The 15,156-nt window shown below is 51.0% G+C and overlaps 1 long non-coding RNA gene across 1 annotated transcript; it reads right to left on the bottom strand.

Annotated features, from left to right (window-relative positions):
- Window positions 1-4,904: 4,904 nt before the first annotated feature.
- LOC142905733 (uncharacterized) lies at window positions 4,905-5,768 on the bottom strand. The gene is made up of 2 exons (XR_012929755.1): window positions 5,257-5,768; window positions 4,905-5,128 (listed from the first exon to the last, which is right to left on the bottom strand). It is a non-coding gene; the product is annotated as an uncharacterized LOC142905733 (long non-coding RNA).
- Between the last annotated feature and the right edge of the window lie 9,388 nt (window positions 5,769-15,156).

Genomic DNA, 15,156 nt, shown 5'->3' with positions numbered 1-15,156 from the left:
GCCCCATACACTCAACATTGCCCCATAGACTCAACACTGCCACATAGACTCAACACTGTCACATAGACTCAACACTGCCCCATAAACTCAACATTGCCCCATAGACTCAACACTGCCCCATAGACTCAACACTGCCCCATAGACTCAACACTGCCCCATAGACTCAACACTGCCCTATAGACACAACACTCCCCATAGACTCAAGACTGCCCCATAAACTCAACACTGCCCCATACACTCAACATTGCCCCATAGACTCAACACTGCCCCATAGACTCAACACTGCCCTATAGACACAACACTGCCCATAGACTCAAGACTGCCCCATAGACACAACACTGCCCCATAGACTCAACACTGCACCATAGACTCAACACTGCCCCATAGACTCAACACTGCCCCATAGACTCAACACTGCCCTATAGACACAACACTGCCCATAGACTCAAGACTGCCCCATAAACTCAACACTGCCCCATACACTCAACATTGCCCCATAGACTCAACACTGCCCCATAGACTCAACACTGCCCTATAGACACAACACTGCCCATAAACTCAACACTGCCCATAGACTCAACACTGCCCTATAGACACAACACTGCCCCATAGACTCAAGACTGCCCCATAGACACAACACTGCCCCATAGACTCAACACTGCCCCATAGACTCAACACTGCCACATAGACTCAACACTGCCCCATAGACTCAACACTGCCCATAGAACCAGCACTGCCCATATACTCAACACTACCTGTAGACTCAACACTGCCCCATAGACTCAACACTGCCCCATACACTCAACACTGCCCCATAAACTCAACACTGCCACATGCACTCAACATTGCCCCATAGACTCAACACTGCCCCATAGACTCAACACTGCCCCACAGACTAAACACTGTCCCATACACTCAACATTGCCCCATAAACTCAACACTGCCACATAGACTCAAGACTGCCCCATAGACTCAACACTGCCCATAAACTCAACACTGCCCATAGACACAACACTGCACCATAGACTCAACACTGCCCCATAGACTCAACACTGCCCATAAACTCAACACTGCCCATAGACACAACACTGCACCATAGACTCAACACTGCCCATAGACTCAACACTGCCCATAGACTCAACACTGCCCCATAGACACAACACTGCACCATAGACTCAACACTGCTCCATAGACACAACACTGCACCATAGACTCAACACTGCCCCATAGACTCAACACTGCCCCATAGACTCAACACTGCACCATAGACTCAACACTGCCCCATAGACTCAACACTGCCCCATAGACTCAACACTGCCCATAGAACCAGCACTGCCCATAGACTCAACACTGCACCATAGACTCAACACTGCACCATAGACTCAACACTGCCCCATAGACACAACACTGCCCCATAGACACAACACTGCACCATAGACTCAACACTGCACCATAGACACAACACTGCACCATAGACACAACACTGCACCATAGACTCAACACTGCACCATAGACACAACACTGCACCATAGACACAACACTGCACCATAGACACAACACTGCACCATAGACTCAACACTGCCGTTGCACGTGAAGCAGTCCCCCTCAATTAGCCTCCTTCCGTTCCTCTCTTAAAGGCTCACCACCTCTGCTCCATCGCCCATCGCCCTTCCTCTTCCCTCCACCCTCACCCCCTCCACTCCATCGCGTCCCTCCCCTGCTGCCTTTTTGTGACCTCCCCCACCCCCTCCACTTGTGCCCTCTGCTACGTCCACTCATTCCTCGTCCCTTGCACTGCCCCTGCCGTCTAAAAATCACGGGGGTATTTTTTTTTTAAAAAACCGCTACTTAAACGTTGTTACGGAGCTGCCCCCTGTGCATTAGCGCCTTGGGCAAAGGCTGCTCCGTAAAGATCGAATTGGATTGGAGGGGGTCGCTCCTTCTCGGCTTCTGCTCCCCATGTCTAGAATTCTCGTTCCTCCTGACCTCTGGAGCTTGGTGCTGTCTCAACCTCTGCTGCCGCCCTCGTTCCAATCCGAGCCTTAAAATAATAAAGTCATATTTAAACAAAAACTTTTTTTTTTTAAACACGCTTTAATTAAATGAACCGTGCTAGTAACGGAAGAACTCCACGAACTCCAGGAAGTGGCCCCGAAGCTTGCCACCACGTAAGGGGCCCGTGGTGATTTACAGCCAACGTGAGTTGAGCGTGGACAATTAGGCCCAAGCCGAAACATAACACGTAAAAAAGATTGTTCAAAAATATTTATTTTATGTTTTTAATTACAGAATATAGTATTGTCATCACTATGACATAAGTATACCAAGTTTGCGGTCGATACCACATTGGGAAGTGGGTTAAAATTGAGTTACAAGATTTGAGGATATAACAACAACGACAACAACAACAACAGACAGAGCGAGTGACTAGAAAGTGTGTAGTAGTAATAATAATAATAACAATAACCAACCCCCGTCAGTGTACGCGTCGCGTGAAACACAGCGTAAGCTAGCTGCGCACCGCCCGATTAGCACGGTTGGCTAGGTACGGTGCAAAGGAAGTTCAACATACGGCGCATGCATGCACCGTACCTCGGCTACGCCCGGAGAAAGCCGAAGAAGCAGAGTGCGGACTAATCTCCATCTGTTCCAACTCCCCTTCTTTTTCCCCGTCCACGTCGAGAGGGAGCCATGAATTGGCTACGTCCGTAGAAAGCCGTAGAGCAGAGAGTGGACTAATCTCCATCTGTTACAACTCATTTCATCTTCCCGTGGGTGTCGAGGAGGGGCCTTGCCCTGGCTCTGACAGAAGTCGACGGTGCATCACAAACACGTGGACTCCATCTGTTCCATTCGTACGGGATAGCTTGGTTTCCTCCCACGTGTAAACAGCTGATTATTCATTCGCGTGAAAACACCTTCATATATCGAGGACCGTTAAACTTGGGGGGGCAGGTGGGCGGGCGGGTGGTTTTCTGTGTTTTCTCCTCGTGCTACTGAGTCGTCATCTTTCTCTCTCTCTACGAGAGCAGGCGAACACTGTGCGATGGTGACGTCGTGATCCAACTTGAGATTATAATATTTGTTATCATCCGGCATTACTGACACACGGGTGTGTTAATATAAATTATACATTGTATATGTTCCACACACACACACAGATGCGGAATGATTCATGCCCTCTTCTTATCCTGCTTAGACCCTTCAACGCATGCAATGCATCTTTCACCGGGGAAGCCTTGTGGAAAGCGAACACTCCTCTTTTTATGGAGTGCCTTGCGTCTGGAGGGCTGCGGATGAGAAATCTCTCTTTGTCACGGTGACCTGGGGCGCGACTGAGCACAAACAATCAAGTGAAAACCATACATATGCATGGTGGATTCTCAAATATGCGCATGTGTGTGCCCACGCGTCTGTCCCCAGGTCGTCTCAGCCTGAAATGAGTACCTGGTGCGGTGTGTAAACATCGCCACTGGGGAGACAAAGGCGGTCGGGTTGTGGTGCTGGCCACCCACCCCCTCGTGTACCGTTCCGGCCTTTCGTAGGTGCTCGCTAACAACACTTGCCCCTTCAGTCTGTTAAGGCTATACGGGGAATCTTTGTCTTTGTCCCCGGTGCTGTGTCTGATCAGCGATCAGAATAATAAAAAGAAAGGTAGCGCCTGCAATGTGAGATGGAGACAGCGTGGCTCTGATAGATTAGCAGCTCCGATTAACCACGCGGTTGGCTACGTACGGTGGGAAGAAAAAAAGTTAAACATACGTACATGCATAGACACACACAGAAACCCAAAGTTTGTTGTCCTTACACCGCACCTGCGATTATTGAAAGAAGTTCAACATACATAGACTCACACAGAGACGCGTGGACTCACACAGAGACCCATAGAATCACACAGAAACCCATAGTCTCTGGGTCTCTGTGTGAGTCTATGGGTCTTTGAGTGGGCCTATGGGTCTCTGTGTGAGTCTATGGGTCTTTGAGTGGGCCTATGGGTCTCTGTGTGAGTCTATGGGTCTCTATACGAGTCTATGGGTATCAGTATGAATATTTAGACCTCTGTGAGTCTATGGGTCTCTATGTAAGTCTGTGGGTCTCAGGATTAATCTATAAATCTCTGCGAGTCTATGGGTCTCTATGCGGAGTCTATGGGTCTCCGTGTGAATCTATAGACCTCTGTGAGTCTATGGGTCTCTATGTGAGTCTGTGGGTCTCAGGATTAATCGATAAATCTCTGCGAGTCTATGGGTCTCTATGCGGAGTCTATGGGTCTACGTGTGAATCTATAGACATCTGTGGGTGTATTGGTCTCTGTGTGAGTCTATGGATCTCTGTGTGAGTCTGCGATGATACACTGAGGTGGTTGATGGGCCAGGTGATGGCGTCAGGAGTTAGCGGAGTGGTGAATCACCGCTGCTGAGTCCACGCCACAATTCACGTGGTTCTGTTCTACGGGGCCGTCCATAAATGACGTCACGCGGTTTTAGACTATTTTAAACCTCCCCCCCCCCCCTCGTCACACGGCGTCACAAAAAGTCAGACCCCCCCCTCCTCAAATATGACGTCACAATGCTCTGCCACACCCCCCCCCCCAAAACCATATTTCAATTTTGAAAATAAAAGATGCTTAAAATCGCTTTCAAACTATTGTCATTGTAGTGCGTGTCTAACGTGGCGCTGCACTCTGATGTTGTAGGAGTGTTGTTATAACACAATTAGTGTTGTTATAACAATTATATATTTATTTAAAGTTGGGACGTCTCATTTCTCAAACCCCCCCGCCCCCCTCGTCACACATCGTCACAAATGTCTGACCCGCCCCCCCCCCCCCCCCCCACCTAGGTGCGTGACGTCATTTATGGACGGCCCCTACTTGCTGCTGACCAACAGTCTCCACACACTGCTCGCAGAAGGGATATTTTTATTTTCATCCGTTCTGCATCATCGCTCATCATCACCACCATCACCACCACCACCATCGTCACCACCAGCATTGTCATCATCCAGTATCACCGCTCCTGCCGCTGATGCCATGGTCTGTGCGCAGATGCCGTTCACAGGGATTGTCTCCCCAGAAGTTTTGCGGAATAACGCAGCAGTAGGGATCTTCTGCGTCACCTCGTCCGGCCTTCCGCGAGGGAGGGGGTGGGGAGAATCAAACAATGCGAACGCCGCACGAGCGAGTCTATGGGTCTCTATGCTCGCTTGTGGTTGGGGGTGAAGTGTGGGTAACCCCCAGCTCCTCCCGGCACGTACCGGCCAACGATGGCCTCTCGTTTCGGGGCTCTCCAGATTGTCCCTCGGGCGGAGACCCCTTCTGCCAGCAGAGGCGCGGAGCGAGAACCTTGCAGGGCTGCTCCTGTGACTTTGAACAGACGATCGGGGCAAGTGTTAGCTGGCGAGCACCTATTAAAGTCGGCAAAAGACACGCAAGAGGGTGGGTGGCCAACACCACGCCCGGCCGCCTTTGTCTCACATCGCACCGGGTACTAGTTTTTATTTAGGCTGAGTCGACTTAGCGGACGGCCAGAATCGATTCGGGTTTTCGCTGCGGTCGCGTGCCGGGTCACACGACCACACACACGCACAAAGACAAAGCTCCCCCCTGTAGCTTACAGGATGTTGGGGCAAGCGCCGTTGAAATGGTTGCACGTCCCACGTACACAGACCTCCCCCAGTGTCACCCTCCTCCCAACCTCCCGTCATTCATAATTACATACATCAGGCGCTCCGCACACACAAAGACAAAGATTCCCCATATAGCCTTAGCAGACTGTAGGGGCACGTGCTACACACACACGCGCACACACGCACGCACACACGCACGCACGCACACACGCACGCACACACGCACGCACACACGCACGCACGCACACGCCACAAAGACAAAGATCCCCCATTTAGCCTTAACAGACTGTCGGAGCAAGTGCTGTTAGCGAGCACCTATGAAGGCCGGTAACGGTACACGAGGGGGTGGGTGGCCAGCACCACGCCCGACCGCCTTTGTCTCCCTAGTGGCAATGTTTACACACCGCACCAGGTACTCATTTGAGGCTGAGTCGACCTAGGGGAGGCCCGGGACCGGTTCAGATAATCGTCACTGGTGTTGGCCGTGAGCGGGAATCGAACTCGGGTCGTCGGGTTCATAGCGCAGCGCGCTAACCGCTACACTACCGCTCGCCACTCACACGTACACACACACACGCACACACACGCAGGCGCGCACAGACACGCGCGTACGCAAACTTACACACACGCACGCACATGTACGCACGCGCGCGCGCTCCCAAGTAATCGCAGCGTATAGACTAAAGTGGGACACGTATCCCTCTATTCGCGCGTCAAGTCAAACCAAACGCATCGTTGCGCTGCCAATCCAACGCCTCGCCACACCACCAGCACCAAGGTCACCTTCCGTGCTCGTGCAGTACACTCGAGCGCACGCAACACAGACAGAGATCGCCCGTGTAGCCTGCAACAGACTGTTGGGGCAAGTGCTGTGAGCGAGCGGCACCTGTGAAGGCCGGGGCGGGGGGCGGGGGGGGGGGAGGGGTGGTCAGCACCGCGCCCGGCCGCCTTTGTATCCCTAGTGGCGATATTTACCTATGTTCTGTAGTGTGTGAGTGAGTGAGTGGAGTTTGTATGATCTCTCCCTGTTCTGCAGTGTGAGTGTGAGTGAGTGGAGTTTGTATGATCTTTCCCCTGTTCTGCACTGTGAGTGTGAGTGAGTGGAGTTTGTATGATCTCCCCCTGTTCTGCAGTGTGAGTGAGTGGAGTTTGTGTGGTCTCCCCCTGTTTTGCAGTGAGTGAGTGGAGTTTGTGTGATCTCCCCCTGCTCTGCAGTGTGAGTGTGAGTGAGTGGAGTTTGTATGATCTCCCCCTGTTCTGTAGTGTGTGAGTGAGCTAGTGAAGTTTGTATGATCTCCCCCTATTTTGCAGTTAGTGAGTGGAGTTTGTATGATCTCCCCCTGTACTGCAGCGTGTGAGTGAGTGTGAGTGGAGTTTGTATGTTCTACCCATGTTCTGCACTGTGAGTGTGAGTGAGTGGAGTTTGTATGATCTCCCCCTGTTCTGCACTGTGAGTGTGAGTGAGTGGAGTTTGTATGATCTCCCCCTGTACTGCAGTGTGAGTGAGTGGAGTTTGTATGATCTCCCCCTGTTCTGCACTGTGAGTGTGAGTGAGTGGAGTTTGTATGATCTCCCCCTGTACTGCAGTGTGAGTGAGTGGAGTTTGTATGATCTCCCCCTGTTCTGCACTGTGAGTGTGAGTGAGTGGAGTTTGTATGATCTCCCCCTGTACTGCAGTGTGAGTGAGTGGAGTTTGTATGATCTCCCCCTGTTCTGCACTGTAAGTGTGAGTGAGTGGAGTTTGTATGATCTCCCCCTGTTCTGCACTGTGAGTGTGAGTGAGTGGAGTTTGTATGATCTCCCCCTGTACTGCAGTGTGAGTGAGTGGAGTTTGTATGATCTCCCCCTGTTCTGCACTGTGAGTGTGAGTGAGTGGAGTTTGTATGATCTCCCCCTGTACTGCAGTGTGAGTGAGTGGAGTTTGTATGATCTCCCCCTGTTCTGCACTGTGAGTGTGAGTGAGTGGAGTTTGTATGATCTCCCCCTGTTCTGCACTGTGAGTGTGAGTGAGTGGAGTTTGTATGATCTCCCCCTGTACTGCAGTGTGAGTGAGTGGAGTTTGTATGATCTCCCCCTGTTCTGCACTGTGAGTGTGAGTGAGTGGAGTTTGTATGATCTCCCCCTGTTCTGCACTGTGAGTGTGAGTGAGTGGAGTTTGTATGATCTCCCCCTGTACTGCAGCGTGTGAGTGAGTGTGAGTGGAGTTTGTATGATCTCAGCCTGTTCTGCAGTGTGAGTGAGTGGAGTTTGAAATTATCTCCCCCTGTTCTGCAATGTGAGTGAGTGGAGTTTGTATGATCTCCCCCTATTCTGCAGTGTGAGTGAGTGACATTTGTATGATCTCCCCCTATGTTGCAGTGAGTGAGTGTGAGTGGAGTTTGTATGATCTCCCCCTGTACTGCAGTGTGTGAGTGAGTGGAGTTTGTATAATCTCCCCCTATTTTGCAGTGAGTGAGTGAGTGAAGTTTGTATGATCTCCCCCTGTACTGCAGCGTGTGAGTGAGTGATTGTGAGTGAAGTTTGTATGATCTCCCCCTGTTCTGCAGTGTGTGAGTGAGTGAGTGTGAGTGAAGTTTGTATGATCTCCCCCTGTACTGCGGTGTGTGAGTGAGTGTGAGTGAGTGGAGTTTGTATGATCTCCCCCTGTTCTGCAGTGTGTGAGTGAGTGAGTGGAGTTTGTATGATCTCCCCCTGTACTGCAGTGTGTGAGTGAGTGGAGTTTGTATGATCTCCCCCAGTTCTGCAGTGTGAGTGAGTGGAGTTTGTATGATCTCCCCCAGTTCTGCATGTGTTTCCTCTGGGTTTCATGATTTCCCTCCGATAGCAAAAACTCATTTAAAAAAAATAACTACTTTTTGTGTGTAGTTTGATTGTCCTCTCCGCCGCACCTCCGAATAGCCCCGTTAGCTAAATACGGTGCAAAAGAAGTTCAACATACATACAATGTAACTGGTATCATGAGACCTTTTTTGCCGGTACCCACGTGTGAAAATTAAGGTGCTGAGATGTTCAAACACCAGATAGAAACCTTTTTTTGCAAGGAATCAATTTACTGCATTAAACACTCACATGGGGCCGTCCAATGACGTCGCGCGATTTTGGACGATTTTGACCCCCCCCCCCCATCGTCACACAGCGTCACAAAAAGTCAGACCCCCCCCCCTCGAATATGACGTCACAAAGCTCTGCCCCCCACCCCCCTCCCCCCAAAAATGTAAAACATGCTTCGAATCGCTTTAAACTATTGTCATCGTAGTGCGTATTTAATGTGGCGCTGCACTCTGATGTTGTAGGAGAAAACATTTATTAAAAAGTCTATTTAATTAAGCAGAACGTGTTGTCTAAATTCATTTAAAGTTGTGCGTTTTGATGTGACGTCACATTTCTCACCCCCCCCCCCTCCCCCTCGTCACACATCGTCACAAATGTCTGACCCACCCCCCCCCCGCCAGATGCGTGACGTCATTTATGGACGGCTCCCTACCAGCGGGTTCCCGGGCTTCCCCCACGTGCCCCTTTCCCCCAGATATCCTCTCTGGTGTATCACGTGGCCTGCTGACGTCAGCGCTGCTGTAAGCCGCAGATCTCCTTCCCCGCCAGCAGGCAGCGCTACGCCGCTGCATCACTGATTCTATGCCACTACATATGTATGTCCGTCGAACCTCTTTCGTACCGTACGCAGCCAACCGTGCTAATCGGAGGTGCGGGAGGCAAGCACAGCAAAGCGTGTGTCTCTGTGTGGCTGTAAGGCTCTCCCGTGCGAGTCTATGTACGTCTTTTGAACTCTCCCCGACAGTCTTCTGCAGGCTGCAACGCCGGGGGAGGGGAGGTGGGGTGGGGGGGGGGGCGGGGGTCGCGTTGGCACTGCGTTATCCGCACCCACCACCTGGGACGCGTCCGTCTCGTGCGATGTCAACGAGCGGCACGGCTCGCCTTCGGCAGTGGACAAACAAAAAAAACACACACACAAGCACCTTGGCCCGGCCCGGCCCGGCCCAGGCCGGCTCGGCTTGCACAACCCGGAGACTTTTACTGATGCAATTTTACCGTGAGAATGTGTTGTGTTTCATCTCGCCGATGAGTGAGCCAGCTACTGCAAAAACAACAAAAGTAATAATAGAACTAGACTATACTACGAGACCTCCTTTGCCAGTAGCAAGATATAGTAGTAGGTTTTTACCCTTTCATCTGGCACCAAAACTGACACCTTTATACAAGGGATCATGTTTGCAATAACCACAACACAAGCAGTCAAAATGCAAACAAAAAGAGACATGTATACCTGATTTGGCTTTTTAATTAGGGTGCCCTGGTCGTGTGCTTAGTATGCTTTTAGTCAGACGTTTTAGTTCACGATAATGGTACGTATTTTTTTTTTACGTATTAATCTTAATGCTTAAAGTGTGTCAGTCGCTTCCGATTTATCTAGTGAAGCATTTTACGTTGCATTTCATGCACGAATTGTACGAAATAGGCAACATTTGATTTGATTAACCTTTGGTTATCGCCAGCGAGTCTGTTGTCGCGTGGACTGGGTGATCTAGATTTCTGCGAGGGGGTTGTTTTAGCGATGATCTGTAAATAAATGCTTCCGGGCAATGTTGCAACTTTGCTTGCAGCTCTTATCTGTGCTTGAGGCACCTGAATGTGAAATGTGTTAGTCGTGGCTCTGCCATCTACACCGGCGGCCGCACGCAAGAACGATGATGACGACGAAGGAGACGGAGAAGACTCGAATTGCGTTGAACTGCCTGGCATCCCATCCCGGGATCGGCTCTCGTTTCGCCTGTTTCACGGCTGCAACGCGGGTGGCGGCGTGCGTGAAGGCAACCACGTGATCAAATTTTGATCGAAAAACTTTCGTGACTGCAGGAATTCATGTTTCTTTGGTCCTAAAAATTATTAAAATAATAAAATAAAATAAATTGTAATACTTTTTTTTATTTTCTATTCACGTGACTTTACCGAAAGAACCAAAGAATATGAGCCACGTGATCATTGAGTACTTTGTGGTTGAATGGTTGAAGCCAAGTGAAAGGTGGGGTAGGCTGGGGGGGGTGGGGTGGGGAGATGTGGTGGTGGGGGGGGTGCAGTTGGGCTTCCTCTACAAATCCTCAACCCCCCCCGCCCCCAGATCAAGTCGCCCGGGCGGTGCGGGCGAGGGGGCTGGGAGATTAAATCCCCGTGCAATTAGAATGCGCAATGCGCTTGCGTGCAAATCATTCAGGTTCGTGGAATTGCGAAAAAAGCTCAAAAGCTGTTTGAAAATAACGAGGGAACAACAACAACAACAAGAACAACAAAATGCTGACGTTGGCTGCGATGTCTCTTCGCTCTCTCGCCCGCCCGCCCTCCCACATCCCACCCCACCCCATTCATCCACGTTAAAAAATAAATAAAAAGAATCACAAAGCCCTGTGATTTTAATTTAACAGCTTTAAAAGTCTGAGCGGTCGCACTGAATGGTAATAGCGCCCGCTGCCGCTGCTGCTGTTGCGTTAGGACGGGCGAGTGAGAGAGGTGGTGGCCAGGAACATCCTCACCACCGTCACCATGTAGCGTGGATGCCGGATTATTAGTAACCCACACGCACTGCGGGAGGGATTTGTGGGGGGGAGGGGGGGGGTATGATTCGTGGTTGATTTTTATTCGTGGGATCAAATGCGCCCACACGACGCCGCAGCAGATGCACCAGCGAAGCGTCCCGTAGCCCGATGGTTAAATTCGCGTGCGCGTGGATTGCTCCACTACCGCCAGCCGCGCCCCCCTCCTCCCTTCACGGTTTGTTTCCTGGCTGAAGCTGTCACGCATTGGCACGGTCGTGTGAGACGCCGCTTTGTCGTGCTGGTTGTGGCCCCTCCTCCTGCCCCCCCCCCCCACCACCACCTCCCCCTGTCCCACCCTCTCGCCTCTCGCCCCCCCCCGCCGCCCGCCTGCTCATGTCCCCCCCCCCCTCTCCTGTCCACCCCCCCGATCTCCTGTCCACCCCTCTCCTGCTGTAGGCCCCCTCCTCCTACCCCCCTCCCTCCATCCTGCCCCCCCTTTCATGTGGCCCCCCTTCTCTTGTTCATTGTTCATCCCTCACGCCCCCCCCAATCTCCTCCTGCCCTATCTTCCTGTACCCCCCCTCCTACCCCCCCTCCCTCCTCCTGCCCCCCCTCCTACCCCCTCCTCCTGTCCTCCTCCCCCTTCATGTGGCCCCCTGCCTCCTCCTGCCCCCCCTCCTCATGCCCCCCTCACGTCCCCCCCCAGTCTCCTCCTGCCCCCTCCCTCCTCCTGTACCCCCCTCCTACCCCCCCTCCTGCCCCCCTCCCTCCTCCTGCCCCCTCCTCCTGTCCCTACTCACCTCCCTCCTCATGCCCCCCCTTCTCATGTTCCCCCCTCCTCTAGTCCCGCCTCATACCCCCCCTTATTCCTTCTGCCCCCCCTCCTCCTCACTCCCCATGCCCCCTCCTTCTCATTCACCGCAGCCGCCTGAGATAACGGGAAATGGGAATGCGGCGATAGCATCAGGGAAATTGGCATAATATATACAAAGATCCCCCGTGTAGCCTACACACGCGGTTGGGTCAAGTGCTGTTGAGCGAACACTTATGATCGAAGGTCGATCATGATAGGTCGTGGGTTCGATCCCGACCCTGACGCCTGCTGTATATTTGGAGTTTGCGTCTCTCTCTCTCTCTTTTCATCACGGTGGCTAGGAGATGTTAACTACCTCGCCTGGTGTACAGGAGGTTGTGAGCTCGATCCTGACCCTGACGCCTGCTGTATATTTGGAGTTTGCGTCTCTCTCTCTCTCTCATCATCATCACGGTGGCTAGGAGATGTTAACTACCTCGCCTGGTGTACAGGAAGTTGTGAGCTCGATCCCGACACCTGACGCCTGCTGCTGTATATTTGGAGTTTTGCGTCACTGTCTCTCCAAGTGGCTTTATCTCCGGTTTTCCCACTCTAGACGTGCGTTTAGAGCTATTTGGCTGCTACACATTTCCACGTGATCAGCCGCTTCATTGGGCTAACATTTGTGGCCAGGTCGCTTCTGACAAAAAAGAAAAGCTATATAGCTCGAACGGCCATACCTGGTAAAAAAAATATATAGTTTAGTTCTAATAATAGGTTTTTACCCTTTTATCTGGCACCAAAACTGACACCTTTATACAAGGGATCATGTTTGCAATAACCACAACACAAGCAGTCAAAATGCAAACAAAAAGAGACAACTCTGATAATGATATGCACTGTCCTTGAAATTGATTGGTCCACACCCGAGACGGCTTTTCTTAGAGCCTAGTCTCCAGTGGTATTGGACCAGATGACGCCAAAAGGCATACAACTCAAAAACAGCGCACTATCAGAGTATTGAGAGCTCGGGGTAAGCATTTACATTATGAGACCTCCTTTGCCAGTAGCAAGATATAGTAATAGGTTTTTACCCTTTCATCTGGCACCAAAACTGACACCTTTATACAAGGGATCATGTTTGCAATAACCACAACACAAGCAGTCAAAATGCAAACAAAAAGAGACAACTCTGATAATGATATGCACTGTCCTTGAAATTGATTGGTCCACACCCGAGACGGCTTTTCTTAGAGCCTGGTCTCCACTGGTGTTGGACCAGAAGACGCCAAAAGGCGTACAACTCAAAAACAGCGCACTATCAGAGTATTGAGAGCTCGGGGTAAGCATTTACATTATGAGACCTCCTTTGCCAGTAGCAAGATATAGTAATAGGTTTTTACCCTTTTATCTGGCACAAAAAAACTGACACCTTTAAACAAGGGATCATGTTTGCAATAACCACAACACAAGCAGTCAAAATGCAAACAAAAAGAGACAACTATGATAATGATATGCACTGTCCTTGAAATTGATTGGTCCACACCCGAGACGGCTTTTCTTAGAGCCTAGTCTCCACTGGTGTTTGCATTTTGACTGCTTGTGTTGTGGTTATTGCACACCAACTGTCGTCACCTTCTCACCAAGCTGCTTGGCAATGGTGTTGTAGCCCATTCCAGCCTTGTGTAGGTCTACAATCTTGTCCCTGACATCCTTGGAGAGCTCTTTGGTCTTGGCCATGGTGGAGAGTTTGGAATCTGCTTGATTGATTGCTTCTGTGGACAGGTGTCTTTTATACAGGTAACAAGTTGAGATTAGGAGCACTCCCTTTAAGAGTGTGCTCCTAATCTCGGCTCGTTACCTGTATAAAAGACACCTGGGAGCCGGAAATCTTTCTGATGGAGAGGGGGTCAAATACTTATTTCCCTCATTAAAATGCAAATCAATTTATAATATTTTTGACATGCGTTTTTCTGGATTTTTGTTGTTATTCTGTCTCTGTTCAAATAAACCTACCATTAAAATTATAGACTGATAATTTTTTTGTCAGTGGGCAAATGTACAAAATCAGCAGGGGATCAAATACTTTTTCCCTCACTGTACCTCGCCTGGTACACAAGAGGCCGTGGTTCGATCCCGACCCTGACGCCTGCTGCATATTTGGTGGTTGCATGTCTCTCTCTCTCATCATCATCACGGTGGCTAGGAGATGTTAACTACCTCGCCTGGTACACAAGATGCCGTGGGTTCGATCCCGACCCTGACGCCTGCTGTATATTTGGAGTTTGCGTGTCTCTCTCTCTCATCATCATCATCACGGTGGCAAGGAGATGATAACTACCTCGCCTGGTACACAAGAGGCCGTGGGTTCGATCCCGACCCTGACGCCTGCTGTATATTTGGAGTTTGCGTGTCTCTCTCTCTCATCATCATCATCACGGTGGCTAGGAGATGTTAACTACCTCGCCTGGTACACAAGAGGCCGTGGGTTCGATCCCGACCCTGACGCCTGCTGTATATTTGGAGTTTGCGTGTCTCTCTCTCTCTCTCTCATCATCATCACGGTGGCTAGGAGATGTTAACTACCTCGCCTGGTACACAGGACGTCGTGAGTTCGATCCCGACCCTGACGCCTGCTGCTGCGTGGTTAGAATTTGCGTGTCTCTCTCTCTCTCTATCTCTCTCCCCGTGGTCGCGTGGATTTTTCTCCGGGTCCTCCGAATTCCCCCCACCCCCCCCCCCCTCAGAGTCATTTGCCTGCCGCAGTACATTTCCACGCGACGATGATAAGTCACCTCGTGGAACTGTCATCTGTGATGGCCAGGCCGCTGCTTCTGAAAAAAAATGAACTACAGAACTCAGTGGGGCTTTAAGCTGGCAAAAAAAAAAAATTTCAAACAAAAAATCAGTTGCGGAGCACGTTGCCTCTGTGCGTGTGGTGTTATTTTCTTTGGCAAGGTTTTGTTACGCGCACTCCCGTGAAGTGTCTCTCTCTCTCTTCTCTTCCCCAGGATAAGAACCTCACACTCCTGCTCGCAGTCCCTACGTGAGTTGGGGGGTGGAGCAGTGAGACCCAACCTCCTCCCATTCCCTTTCTCGTGAGCCCAGGAGCACTGAGTTGAGACTTGGGTCATCCCCCCCCCACCCCTCCGCCGCCCCCCGCGAAATAATTTTTGTGTGGCCCTGCCA

Source organism: Petromyzon marinus, chromosome 58, assembly GCF_048934315.1.
Source record: "Petromyzon marinus isolate PM22_M1 ecotype Great Lakes invasive population chromosome 58, UKy_Petmar_22M1.pri1.0, whole genome shotgun sequence".
NCBI classification, from domain to species: Eukaryota; Metazoa; Chordata; class Hyperoartia; order Petromyzontiformes; family Petromyzontidae; genus Petromyzon; species Petromyzon marinus.
This window is presented reverse-complemented; position numbering and strand designations above follow the sequence as displayed.